Raw genomic sequence first — 13,741 nt, forward strand, 5'->3', positions numbered from 1 at the left:
ATACAGTAGGAACGGAAAAGTTTCTATAAAATAATAATGACCAGGAAGTGCTGGATGTGGCAATACTGCTCACAGTGAAGAGGGAAAGTGACTGTTAGGCCATCCAGTGTGGTCGTGCAATTCAACCTCATTCAATCCTCAAATGCCTGACGCCCAGTACAATTTCCAAAAGTCCATCTTGTCAAGATTTGCGCTGCCATGAATGAGAAAATTGCTGCCTTTTTTCGGAGGGCAGGAATCTGGTACCCAAGGAATGAGAAACACATCAGAGCTGGGGAGGACACTGGCCTAGCAGTTAAGGTGCCCATTAGGATGCCTGTGTCCCACACAGGAGATCCTGAGTTTGATTCCCAGCTCGACTCTGGCTTCTCGCTAATGCAGACCCTGGAAGGCAGCGGTGACAGCTCAACTAAGTGGGCCCCTGCCACCCACATGGGAGACTTGGATTGAGTTTCTGGCTCCTGGCTTTGGCCTGACCCAGTTGTAGCCAATGTGGGCATTTGGGGAGTAAACAAGGAATGGAAGTGCTCCTCTCCCTCTCCCCCTTTTATCTCAAGTAAGTAAATATACATTTTAAAAAAAAAAACTCAGCATCAAAGGGTGGGCACTTGACCTGAGACACCTGTATCCCATATAAGAGGACCTGAGTTCGTCTCAGTTCTACTCTTTACTGCAGCTTCCTGATAATGTGCCTCTTGAGAAGCAGTAGGTGATGGCTCAAGTAGTTGGGTCCCTGCCACCCACAGGAGAGATCCAAATCGAGTTCCTGGCTTCCACCTTCAGCCTGACTCAGCACCTCCTGTTGCTGGCATTTGGAGAGTAAACTAGGACACTTGAGCTCTGTCTACCTCTCAAACAATTTCTTAAAAAAAAAAAAAAAAAGCTAGCTTTCTGCATGCAGCCAGAAGTGAGGTACTTTCATGATGGTTTAGGTCTTCCCTGTTTATATGGCAGCTTTTTTTTTTTTTTTGGATGTCCATGATATGGATCTGTAGCATAACTTAGCTCTTAGCACCTCGCCACAGTCTGCTTGTCCTAGTCCCCTGTGCATCTGCAGTGTTCTCAGATCACTGCTGGGAAAAGACTTTCAGAGTGGATGTTCATGCTGCACTTAAGAATCCTGTCTGCTCTGATGAGCAAGAAGGGCAATTAAATACCCCCCAAAAAGGCAGGTGGTGAGCCTTTTTAAAAGATTTATTATTTCAAAGAATAACAGAGAGACAGAGAGAAATCTTCTATCCTCTGGTGCATGCTCCAAATGGCTACAACAGCCAGAGCTGGGCACATATGAAGCCAGGAGCTTCTTCCAGGTCTCCTTCATGGGAGTAGGGGCCATCTTCTGCTGCTTTTCCCAGGCACATTAGCAGGGATCTGGATTAGAATTGGATCAGCCGGGACTCAAACCAGTGCACACAGGGGATGCCAGCTCCACAGGTGGCAGCTTTACCTGCTACGCAATAACATAGGCCCCCAGTTAATAATCTTCTTAAAAAGGAAAATTTGGGAGGGTGTTCTGCACAGTGGTTAAGCCACCACTTGGAATGCCTACGTCCCATAACCAAGTGTCTGGGTTCAGGTCCTAAGTCTGTTTCTCATTCCAGCTTCCTGCCAATATGTACCCTAGGAGGCAGCAAGCAAGTGATGGCTCAAGTAGTTGGGTCCCTGCCATCTATGTGGGAGACCTGGATTGGACTTCTGGTTCATGGCTCCTGGCTGTGTCCTAGCCAGCCCCAGCTGTTGCAGGTTTTCAGGGAATGAACCAGCAATGGAGGATCTCTCTCCCTCTCTCCCTGCCTCCCTCCTTTTCTCCTTCCATCTCCCTCCCTTTCAAATGAATTTTTATTATTATTTTTTTTTGACAGGCAGAGTGGACAGTGAGAGAGAGAGACAGAGAGAAAGGTCTTCCTTTGCCGTTGGTTCACCCTCCAATGGCCGCCGCGGCCTGCGCGCTGCAGCCAGCGCACTGCACTGATCCGATGGCAGGATCCAGGTACTTATCCTGGTCTCCCATGGGGTGCAGGGCCCAAGCACCTGGGCCATCCTCCACTGCACTCCCTGGCCACAGCAGAGAGCTGGCCTGGAAGAGGGGCAACTGGGACAGAATGCGGCGCCCCAACCGGGACTAGAACCTGGGGTGCTGGCGCCACAAGGCGGAGGATTAGCCTAGTGAGCCGGAGCGCCGGCCTCAAATGAATTTTTAAAAATGAAATAAAAGCATATCACCTTACGTCCCCACTTCTATCACCTATGACATTGTTTGAGCCCTTAAAAGCACATGAGTTTAAAACTAGACATAACCCTGGACTTAACCGTTATGGTTTTTGACCTCAAGGTAGTTTGATCCAGGTTTCTCTCACTAGCAACAAGTTCGTGGTAACACATACATTCGTAATTATCCTCAGTTGGTGAAATTATTTTTTTAAAGATGTATTTTATTTATTTGAAAGAGAGTTACAGAGAGAGGTAGAGACAGAGAGAGGTCTTCCATCTGAAGGTTTACTCTCCAGATGGCCGCAATGGCCGAAGCTGTGCCCATCCAAAGCCAGGAGCTTCCTCTGGGTCTCCCACATGGGTGCAGGGGCCCAAGGACTTGGGCCATCTTCCACTGCTTTCCCATGCCATAGCAGAGAGCTGGATCAGAAGTGGAGCAGCCGGGACTCGACTCGAACTGGCACCCATATGGGATGCCAGCACTTAAGGCCAGGGCTTTAACCAGCTGTACCACAGCACTGGCCCCCAGTTGGTGAAATTATAGAGGTCATTCTCCTCTTGTGTTTGTTATGCTTTGTTTACTTTTAGTATTGACAAGGAATTTACTGATCTTATAATAGAAGAAAATCAAAGTATTATTTTAATGTGTGGAGAAGAGATTGGAGACTTGACAGACGCCATGACGCTAAAAGGCCTTGGTCCCTTCTTGACAATCTCCATCCCCTACTTCACTCCCAGGCTTCTCATGTGCTCCCTCCAACTATTACCCCACTATTACTATTTCCATAATCCACTGTATTTTAAAGTATTTTTGCAAGACTTATTTATTTTATTTGAAAGGCAGAGTTACAGGGAGAGAGGGAAAGGAGACAAGTCTTCTATCTGCTGGTTCACTCCCTAAAGGACCAGGGCTAGACCAGGCTGAAGATAAGAAACATAAGCTCCATCCAAGTTTCCCACATGCATAGCAGGGACCCAAGTACTGGGAAATCTGTCACTTTCCCAGGTGTATTAACACGGAGCTAGATCAGAAGTGGAACAGCTGAGACTCTAATGGGCACTCAGATGGGACGCCAGCACTGCAGGCAGTGGCTTAATCTGAAATGTCACAAGGCTGACCCCCATAATCCACTTTTAAAAATCCAGGGATGGGGCCAGCAGATGGCACAGTGAGTTAAGCCACAGTTTGTGACACCAGCGTTCTATACAGATGACCAGTTCAATTCCTTTTTTTTTTTTTTTTTGACAGGCAGAGTGGACAGTGAGAGAGAGAGTTGGTTCACCCTCCAATGGCGGCCATGGCCGGCGCGCTGTGGCCGGCGCACCACACTGATCCGATGGCAGGAGCCAGGTACTTATCCTGATCTCCCATGGGGTGCAGGGCCCAAGCATTTGGGCCATCCTCCACTGTACTCCCTGGCCACAGCAGAGAGCTGGCCTGGAAGAGGGGCAACTGGGACAGAATCCAGCGCCCCGACCGGGACTAGAACCCGGTGTGCCGGCGCCGCTAGGTGGAGGTTTAGCCTAGTGAGCCACGGCGCCGGCCCTAGTTCAATTCCTAGCTGCTCCACTTCTGATTCAGCTCCCTGTTATTCAGGGAAGGCAGTAGAAGATGGGCCGAGTACTTGGACCAGTGCCACCCAATATGGGAGGTGCAGGTGGAGTTCAAGGCTCCTGGCTTCAGTCTTCCCCAGACCTGGCTGAAGCTATTTGAGAAGTGTACTAGCAGATTAGGATCTCTCTCAATCTGTCTCTTGCTCTCTCTGGCTTTTTGCCTTTCAAATAAATAAATCTCTAAAGAAATAATTAAACCCAGGTATAGGAAAATGGCATTAACGATGTTTTTGACATCTCTGCCAAGCCTGTCATTTTCTGAACAACCTTTATTCCTGATTAGGTCATAATTGAACCATAATGAAGGCTAGTATATGGGGCCGGCGCTGTGGCATAGCAGGTGAGGCCGCTGCCTACAGTGCCGGCATCCTGTATGGGCACCGGTTCAGGTCCCGGCTGCTCCACTTCCAATGCAGCTCTCTGCTATGGCCTGGGAGAGCAGTAGAGGATGGCCCAAGTGCTTGGGCCCTTGTATCCATGTGGGAGACCCAGAGGAGGCTCCTGGCTTTGGACCGGCACAGCTCCAGTGGTTGCGGCCAATTGGGGAGTGAACCAGTGGATGGAAGACCTCTTTGCCTCTCCTCTTCCTATGTAACTCTGCCTTTCAAATAAATCAATCAATCTTTTAAAAAGAAAAAGTTAGTGTTGGTTCTGCAGTTTTATTTGCAAGAAATGCATGGAATATGGAAAAATCTTTCTCACTTTGTTATTGAAAGGGGGAGAAGACGGCATTACCGATAGGACTCTGGACGCTGATAGCAGAAATCCCCACTGAGGGTCGTCTGAACTTGCAGAGCGCGTTCCCCACGTAAGGAACAGATGGAAAGGAGCAGCGTCTGCTGCTGCAGGGAGCCGCTCACCACCTTCAGAGAAGCTCAAGCTCCTCGGCTGAAGAAAGGGTACCACTGCCAACAGGAGCCACAGAACGAGTCTTAGAAACCGGGCAAAAACTGTTCCTGCTGCCCAGCTGAATTGTCCGCTGGTTCAAGATCTAGCCAAGGCTGTAGCAAAGATGTAACTTACAAACATGAGTTGGCGTACTTGATCTGCGAATGAAATTGGCATCATGTGCCACCTGTACATATATTATACTTACTTTTAATAAAGGTTACAACCCTTAAAAAGAAGAGGGGGGAAGGGGACGAGAGGGAAGGGGGGAAGGAAAGAAGGGAGAGGGGAAGGAAGGAAGGAAGGAAGGAAGGAAGGAAGGAAGGAAGGAAGGAAGGAAGGAAGGAAGGAAGGAAGGAAGGAAGGAAGGAAAAAAATTGTTCCTGCTGAGGACATGTGAGCCGTGTGGTCAGATCGCCTAGAACCTGGAAACCCAGACTTCCACATCAGTTTGCTAATTATTCCAATCCTGCACATTGGTCTTTAGGTTATAACCCCAAATGGAGCTGAGAGCTTTGTCCAAGAAGAGCCCTTAAAGACCTTCATGTTTGTAAAGCTGCTCTGTCTCATTTGAATACAGCCTACCCCTCAGCAACCCCTCCTGTGGTGCCTACCTCACACGGTTGGTCAGGGAATTCCTGCTCTGCTCCCCAGGACAGTGGGAAGGAGGGCGCTTCCTCCCCGTTCCTGCTCCTTACTCTGGAGCACCGTTCAGAGAACAGCCAAGTTTTTCTGCCCGCCTTCACAAAGTCTGCCTCCCTTTCTCTGAGGCCCCAGTGGGTGTCTGCTGGAAGTCATCAACAATGAAAATGGTTACTGTGCTGCAGGCAGGGGAGGGCTGAGTTGTGTCCCCTTCAAAATTCCTACATTGAAGCCCTAACCCCAAGCTCCTCAGAACGTGACTTTGGCAGGACAAAGAGCCTCTAAAAGGAAGTAACCATCTTAAAATAAGGGTCTTAGGGTGAGCCTTAATCCAATAGGATGGACAACTTTCTGCGAAGAGGAAAGGGGGACATGAGCATGTGTATGCAGAAGGCTCTCCAAGGACACATGGAGAGGAGACATCTCCGAGTCCAGGAGCAAGGCCTCAGGAGCAAACAAGCCCGCTGACACCTTGACCTAGGCTTGGAGCTTCCAGAACTACAAGAAAACAAAGTTGGTGTGGGTGAGCCACCCAGGCTGTGGTACCTGGTTACAGCAGCCCAAGCATACTAATCCACAGGTGTTGGCGGGAAGTATTAAGCCACAGAGAGGCAGGCAAAGACCAGACCGGAGCGCAGCCTCTGCTCCATGCAGGACTGTAAATCCCAAGGTCACGGTGCCTACGTGTAGTGGGAGGAGTTTAATCCAACAAGATCTTTGGAGCCTTTACACAGGCGCTCACGTAAAGAAGGGTCCTAGAATGGGGTGGGGGCTACACACGATAGAGAATGCTCCGAGAGACCTCTCTGAATCCCCAAGGGACTTCTCTGCACAGTGGAGTTTGGGAATCACTCACCAATATCATGGTAGCAATCTTGCAACATAAAACACCAACAGGTCTTCTCCACAGACCTCATGTTAACACACCAAAAGCCGACCCCGAGAAATGGAGAGGCTCATGGATTTAATTTGTTCCGACAGATTTTCTCTAAATACTTAGTAAGCCCCAGATATAGTCAGATTGCTAAAATTGCTAGTCTTTCTTCTTAGAACCCCAAAACGAGCAGCTGAGTGATTTCACTGGGAGCAGTACGAGAGAGGTCAGTGGAGTCTGGGTAATGTGTGAACATACATCTCCCACAGATGATCCCATGGACTCCAAGCACAGAGGAGCAAAACCTGCATCAGTCCCGAGAGGGCCAGAGCTCCAGGCTTCTGCTGCTTCTCCTCAAAGGGGTCCGCCTGGGGGGTGACGCCAATCAGCACCTCAGCAAGGAGCAGGGTACTGTGCTGCATGTGCAAACGTCTCCTTTAGCATCCTCAGCCCATTGTGTTTATCCTAACCTAGTCAGTGTACCCCAGAACAACTTTGGAAGAATCCAATAGAGTTTTGCAGAAACACTTCTGAGGGGCGGGGGAGGGGGAGGGAGTGGTGTGGATTAAAAAGTGCCACTCCTCATTGTGAGACAAAAAGGACTGGGTAGGGGGGTAGGAGGCATCCACTCTCACCACAGAGTTGGAAAAAAGACTTAAGCCGTGAGATCTAAGAATAAGAAAAGATTATATACATTCTGACATGTATGTAGAGATTATGAAAATGGACCCCCTGTGAAAGCATTATACAATATGGTCAAGTTTTAAAGAAAAGAAGAAAGACAGAGCTTAATGAGCCCACTTCCCATAAAGGAAATTGGTCCCCCAAATTTCCATTTCATCACCATGACAACTAGAACTCCATCATCACCATGGTAACCAGCTGAATAGCATTAGTGTAAAGATAAGCTCTCCGATTGGGTGGCCCACGGAAGCCATCAGGGGCCCCTGAACAATGCTGGAAAGTCCGTTCGGCAATCACAGTGACCTATTTCTGGCTTTCCAACAAGCTTCAGTTCTCCAGTGTGTTTTCCCAAACCAAATGTTTTTTGGGATGGGAGAATTTCAGAAATGCTTAAGAACTGCACTTCAACATGTCACTGCTAGATTTGAGGCCACTTCTCTTCTCATAGCCCAGATGTGTGGTAGTGTAGGACTGCCACACCCTTCACCATGCCTTGCAGTTCAATTCCTACAGCCCCTGTTGCAGGGACAATGCACACTAGCCATCTCCAAACCCAGACGCTTGGTGACAACAAGCCGCCCACTTTGATGAGGCCAAGGCCCAGCTGAATGGCAGGGAAACTTGGGGAGTGGGAGTGCCAATCTCATAAATAAGAGGTGCAAAGGATTCCTGCACGTGGTAGCTTACACAGACACATAAACTCAGGTTTATAATGTAAAAACTGTGTTTAACAAGTGCTGTCCTCCCAAAAAGCTGTTGAGCTTTTTAAAGAAAAAAAAACAATTCTTCCAGCTGATAACTGTGCTTAGTATTTGCTCAAAGCAAATGGTTTATGCATTCATGAACATTTCTAGAACACTCTTGAAGTAGGTCTATCTTGGGAAATCGGTTTTACCCCCAGTACACTCCGTCCCTCTAGTGGGACCAACCCTTGGTGACTATGTACTACTGGGAAATTTCCTTGAGAACTTCCAGCTGTGGGCTCTCATCAGCCTTGTATTGAGAACCGACCAGTGGAAGGCACTAGAGTTGCAACAGTCTTGGAAGTGCCTCTCCTCAGAAGGTAGGGAGTTACAGAAAAAGGGGAGGGAACTTGCCTTGAAATTGGGTTTGTCCAGCATGTGCGACCTAATCTTAGAGAGCAATGAGAAGAAAATTCGCAAGACACCTTTAGTAACTCAAGAAGTATTCCAGAGCAGCCGCCGCATGGCAGACACTCCTCTAAATGCTCAAGGCACACAAGTCGGGCTGGCGTTTGGCCTCGCATCCCCATCAGAGTACTTGGGCTCAAGCCCCAGTTCTGAGTCCTGACTCCAGCCTCCTACTAAAGCAGACCCTAGTACACAGCAAGTGACAGCACAAGTCATCGGGCTGCTGTCCCCCACTAGGAGACCTAGATTAAGTTCCCAGCTCTGGGCTGTGGCCTGGACCAGCACCAGCTGCTGTAGGCATTTGGGGATTGGACTCCCCCTTCCCCCTCCAGCTCTCACATGAAAAAAAAAAAAAAAGATAAAATTCAGTGACCACTGAAGAGGAACCCAGGAGCCCTCACCCAAAGCAGGCTGAGCAGGGCTGGGCAGAGAGGGACTGGGATTCCTGAGGAAGAAGTGACTGAGATGGGGACACAGAAGTAAGGGGTGATGTACGGCAGAGGATGGGGGAAGCATGGCTTGTTCCGGGCCCAGGGAAAACAAGGCAAGAATGCACAGGAAGATGTCGCTGTGGATTCAGGGCTGAATGCGCTTGCCAACACCTCATAAATCCTTGGGTCTTTCAACCACATGCTAAGTCAGACTCTGCTCCCTAATTAACTGAATACGATTGGAGTTTAAATATATCCACGGAAAACACTTCTTTAGGGGGTTAGGTATTGTAATAAAGGAAGTGGGTTTGAGCAAAGAGGATTTTTAACTCACAAACAATTCTTGAGCACCATTTACATACCTGGCACTGGACAAAAAAGAGATGTAAAACCCTGTATCGAAACTTAGTCTGGTCATTTACACAGAATTATATGAAAATACATCTACAATTTTCCTAAAATGACCAAAGAGGTATGCATGGGGCAACCTTCACCTGGACATTTGCTTTGAGACAAACAGAGGAGAAACACTGGCTCCCACTAAGCTACCACCTGACAGAAGCAGGCATTCCAACTGTCTGCTGAATCATCTAGGAAGCAGCCACTACACGGATCAGGATTCTGGTGTACATTTGTCCTGAGCTTCCAGAGAAATCTCAGTTTCTCCTTCCTAGGAAAAAAAGTTAGTAACAGTTGTTTGTTATCTAGCCAAAGGGGCAGGATGAATTCATTTTAAATGCTTGTATGAGGAATCTTCAAATAGTTCACAGAAATGCATATTATGAAAAGCTATACATGACTTCAACTATTTCACCAGAATAATATTTTTGACATTTATTTATTGAAGAGACAGAGACAGCTCCTCCATCTGCTGGCTTACTACTCAGATGCCCAGAACAGCCGGGGATGAAGTCAGCAGCTGGGAACTCAGTCCAGGTCTCCCGAGTGCATAGCAGGGACCAACTGAGCATCGCTACTGCCTCGCAGCATCTACCTTGGCAGGAAACTGCACCCAGGAGCCAGCGACAGGTATCAAACCCAGGCACTCTGATGTGGGAAATGGGTGCCCTAAATGGTACACGCAACTCTAGATCAAATGCCCACCCGTTAACTTTTAGTTCCATGCCCCCCCCCCAAATCTTTTGGTAACCCTTGTCTAAGAACAAAAATCCATGCACAGCTAGCACCAAGAAAACAGATGTAACCCAAGAGAACGGAGATAAAAGTTAACAGACTATGCCTTATAGGGTGAGAAATTCAATAGCTACTGAAATGAGTCTCCCTACAGAGCTAGAACAGAACTACAATCCAAGGGAAAACCCCTAACCCAAGATGAGCAATCCCAGAGGGCGAATGACTAACCCGGAGCTGTTGTGGCATAGCAGATAAAGCTGTCACCTGTGACAATGGCATTTCACAGAAGTGCCAGTTCAAGTCCTGGTTGCCCTGTTTCTGATCTGGTTCCCTGCTAATGAGCCTGGGAAGGCAGTGGAGGATGGTCCAAGTGCTTTGGCCCTGCACCCATGTGGGAGACCAGGAAGAAGCTCCTGGCCCCTGGCTTCAATTTGGCCCAGTCCTGGCCAGTATGGCCATCTGGGGAGTGAACCAGCAGATGGAAGATATCCCTAACTTTCAAACAAATAAAAATAAATATTTAAAAATAAAAAAGAATGACATAAGTCATTTAGGTCTTCTCAATGCCACTTAGAAATGAGAAGCACTATATGCAAATATTTGTCATCATTGCTATAATTAATTACTGTTTTGCCTTTGTATTAATTATCTGAATGGAGCAAAGTGGCTTAGATTCCACAGCTCATACTAACACAGCAATACAGAGGCAGAAGACCTGCACCAAAAGCTCAGTGCCTGCTTTCACTTCACAAAGAAAACAATCTGCCAAACAGACAAGATCCACAGCACAGGAACCGATAACATCACAAACACAACTTTCGCATGGCAAGGAAGAAAGTCCTACAGTGGAGCTGTTTCACAGAATCTCAGCTTTTCAACGTGGAAGGAAATTCACAAGCCCCTGTGGGTCAGCCACCAATGAATTAGGAGAGACGAAACTGGGACCCTGCAATTCAATACTTACCTAATTCTGTGTCTCCCTCCCAATCTCAGCGAGGTTGATTTCAAACTATTGATATTCTTTGGTTAGGAGGTCAGATTAGGTATACATAAGCTTTCCTGTACTAACAGCACCACTGAGTGCATCCTATCTTTAACAGTAATTCCAGGCTACTACATCAAAGCCTTGTACAAAACCCAGGCACATCCCTGGGGCTCTGATGTATACAACAGTCTTACCAGGGACCTGGATGAGACCATACACTGTAATTACTATAGGCCAATGGGAATCTGTCTAAACTTTGCTGGAGGGCTGAAAAAATAACCTATATTTTAAACATGTTTTACAGTCAGGAAAGTGAAGAGGCAACCAACAGAATGGGAAAAAATAGTTGCAAACTAGGCAACAGATAAAGGATTAATAACCAGAATCTACAATGAGATCAAGAAACTCCACAACAACAAAACAAACAACCCACTTAAGAGATGGGCCAAGGACCTCAATAGACATTTTTCAAAAGAGGAAATCCAAATGGCCAACAGGCACATGAAAAAATGTTCAAGATCACTAGCAATCAGGGAAATGCAAATCAAAACCACAATGAGGTTTCACCTCACCCCGGTTAGAATGGCTCACATACGGAAACCTACCAACCATAGATGCTGGCGAGGATGTGGGAAAAAAGGGACACTAACCCACTGTTGGTGGGAATGCAAACTGGTTAAGCCACTATGGAAGTCAGTCTGGAGATTCCTCAGAAACCTGAATATAACCCTACCATACAACCCAGCCATACCACTCCTTGGAATTTACCCAAAGGAAATTAAATTGGCAAACAAAAAAGCTGTCTGCACCTTAATGTTTATTGCAGCTCAATTCACAATAGCTAAAACCTGGAATCAACCCAAATGCCCATCAACAGTAGACTGGATAAGGAAAGTATGGGATATGTACTCTATAGAATACTATACAGCAGTCATAAACAATGAAACCTGATCATTTGCAACAAAATGGAGGAATCTGGAAAACATCATGCTGAGTGAAATAAGCCAGTCCCAAAGGGACAAATATCATATGTTCTCCCTGATCAGTGACAACTAACTGAGCACCGAAAAGGAAACCTGTTGAAGTGAAACAGACACTGTGAGAAATGGTGACTTGATCAGCCCTTGCCCTGACTGTTGATGAACAACTTAATACTTTATTCCCTTTTAGTATTTTTTTCTTCTACTTAATACTATTGGTTGAACTCTGTAATTAATACACAATTATTCTTAAGTGTTGAAGCTTAACTGAAAAGTGATCCCTGTTAAATATAAGAGTGGGAATAAGAGAGAGAAGAGATGTACAGTTTGGGACATGCTCAATCTGACTTGCCCCAAATGGTAGAGTTAGAAACATACCAGGGGATTCCAATTCAATTCCATCAAGGTGGCATGTACCAATGCCATCTCACTAGTTCAAGTGATCAATTTCAGTTCACAACTGATCATAATGATAGGACTAAGAGTCAGAGGGATCACATAAACAAGACTAGTGTCTGCAAATTTTAACTGATAGAATAAAAAAGGGAGAGAACGATCCAACATGGGAAGCGGGAGACACAGCAGACTCATAGAATGGCAGATGTCCTAAATAGCACTCTGGCCTCAGAATCAGCCATTAAGGCATTCAGATCCAGCTGAAAAGCCCATGAGAGTATTTCAGGCATGGAAAGCCAAGACACTGTGGCAAAAAAAAAAAAAAAAAAAAAAAAAAGACTTAAATGAAAGATCTGCGCGAGTGAGATTCCAGTGGAAAGAACAGGTCATCAAAGAAGGAGGTACCTTTCTCTGAAGGGAGGAGAGAACTTTTACTTTGACTACGACCTTGTCTAAATATGATCAGAGTCGGTGAACTCAAAAGGCTTCCAAAGCCTTGGAAACTCATGACAAGAGCCTAGGGTAATAACTGACGCCATAAACAAGAGTGTCAATTTGTTAAGTCAACAACAGGAGTCACTGTGCACTTACTCCTCATGTAGGATCTCTGTCCTTAATGTGCTGTACATTGTGATTTAATGCTATAACTAGTACTCAAACAGTATTTTACACTTTATGTTTCTGTGTGGGTACAAACTGCTGAAAGCTTTACTTAATATATACTAAACTGATATTCTGTATATAAAGAGAATTGAAAATGAATCTTGATGTGAATGGAAGGGAAGAGGGAGCAGGAGAGGGGAGGGTTGCGGGTGGGAGGGAAGTTATGGGGGGGGAACCCATTGTACTCCATAATCTGTACTTTGGAAATTTATATTCATTAAATAAAAGTTAAAAAAATAATAAACATGTTTTAAATCAGGATAAAGACTATCTTAATGTGTAACACATAAGAAAGGCACTGGATAAATAAATTAGGTCTTCTTCTCCACAACCAATATCTGTGGTAACTGCCCGAATGAGGAGCTCTCTGTTGGAGTTTCCCTCCTCCACTCCTGTCTCCTGCAAATTGTAAGACACATGTCACATCCTAGACAAGCTTACAGCCTAGTGAGGGAGACAAGATGTCTATTCCTTCATGGAGGCTTTTTGGTGCATACCATTTCCAGTATCATGAATAGTTTAAGACTGGAGCCCAAGGCACAGGCCAACCACATTGTACTGCAGTGATCCTAATACAAGGAGAAAGCTATGGGATGAACAAAGACAGGGATCCTTGAAGGAGAAAACATTTCTTTCAGGAGAAGAAATGTCTTCCAGAGGATAATCAAAAGAAAACTAGATACTGAAGGTGTCTTTGTGTGGATCTTTACAGAGGCATAGGATTTTGTAGATAAGGAGGACCCAGGGTGATAATTTGTTCTAGATCAAAGGTTTCTGAAACAATCCCTGTAGTATCACTTGAAAACTTACTAGAACTCCAAATGCCAGGGTGTACCCTGGACTTACTAAATCAGAAATGAATCTCAGTGTCTGCAATCCAGGTGATTCTCATGTATAGCTTGGGAATCAATTGTCTACGTTTGGTTTCTTTTGTTCGTTTTTTTAATACTTTAAAAACTTGAAAGAGAGAGAAGCAGACAAAAGGTATCTTCACCTGCTAGTTGGCTCCCTAAATACCCACAATAGCCAGTGCTTGGCCAGGTTGAAGCCAAGAGCTGGGAATTCAGCCTGCTTCCCCACATGGGTAG

The 13,741-nt window shown here is 46.1% G+C and overlaps 1 protein-coding gene across 2 annotated transcripts in view; it reads right to left on the reverse strand.

Moving 5' to 3' along the window:
* The window catches only part of KICS2 (KICSTOR subunit 2), an 82,824-nt gene that overhangs the window by 28,397 nt on the left and 40,686 nt on the right, over positions 1 to 13,741 (reverse strand). The gene's annotated exons all lie outside the window — the stretch shown is intronic.

Source organism: Oryctolagus cuniculus, chromosome 11 (genome assembly GCF_051225735.1).
Source record: "Oryctolagus cuniculus isolate XC-2025 breed Fujian yellow rabbit chromosome 11, ASM5122573v1, whole genome shotgun sequence".
NCBI classification, from domain to species: Eukaryota; Metazoa; Chordata; class Mammalia; order Lagomorpha; family Leporidae; genus Oryctolagus; species Oryctolagus cuniculus.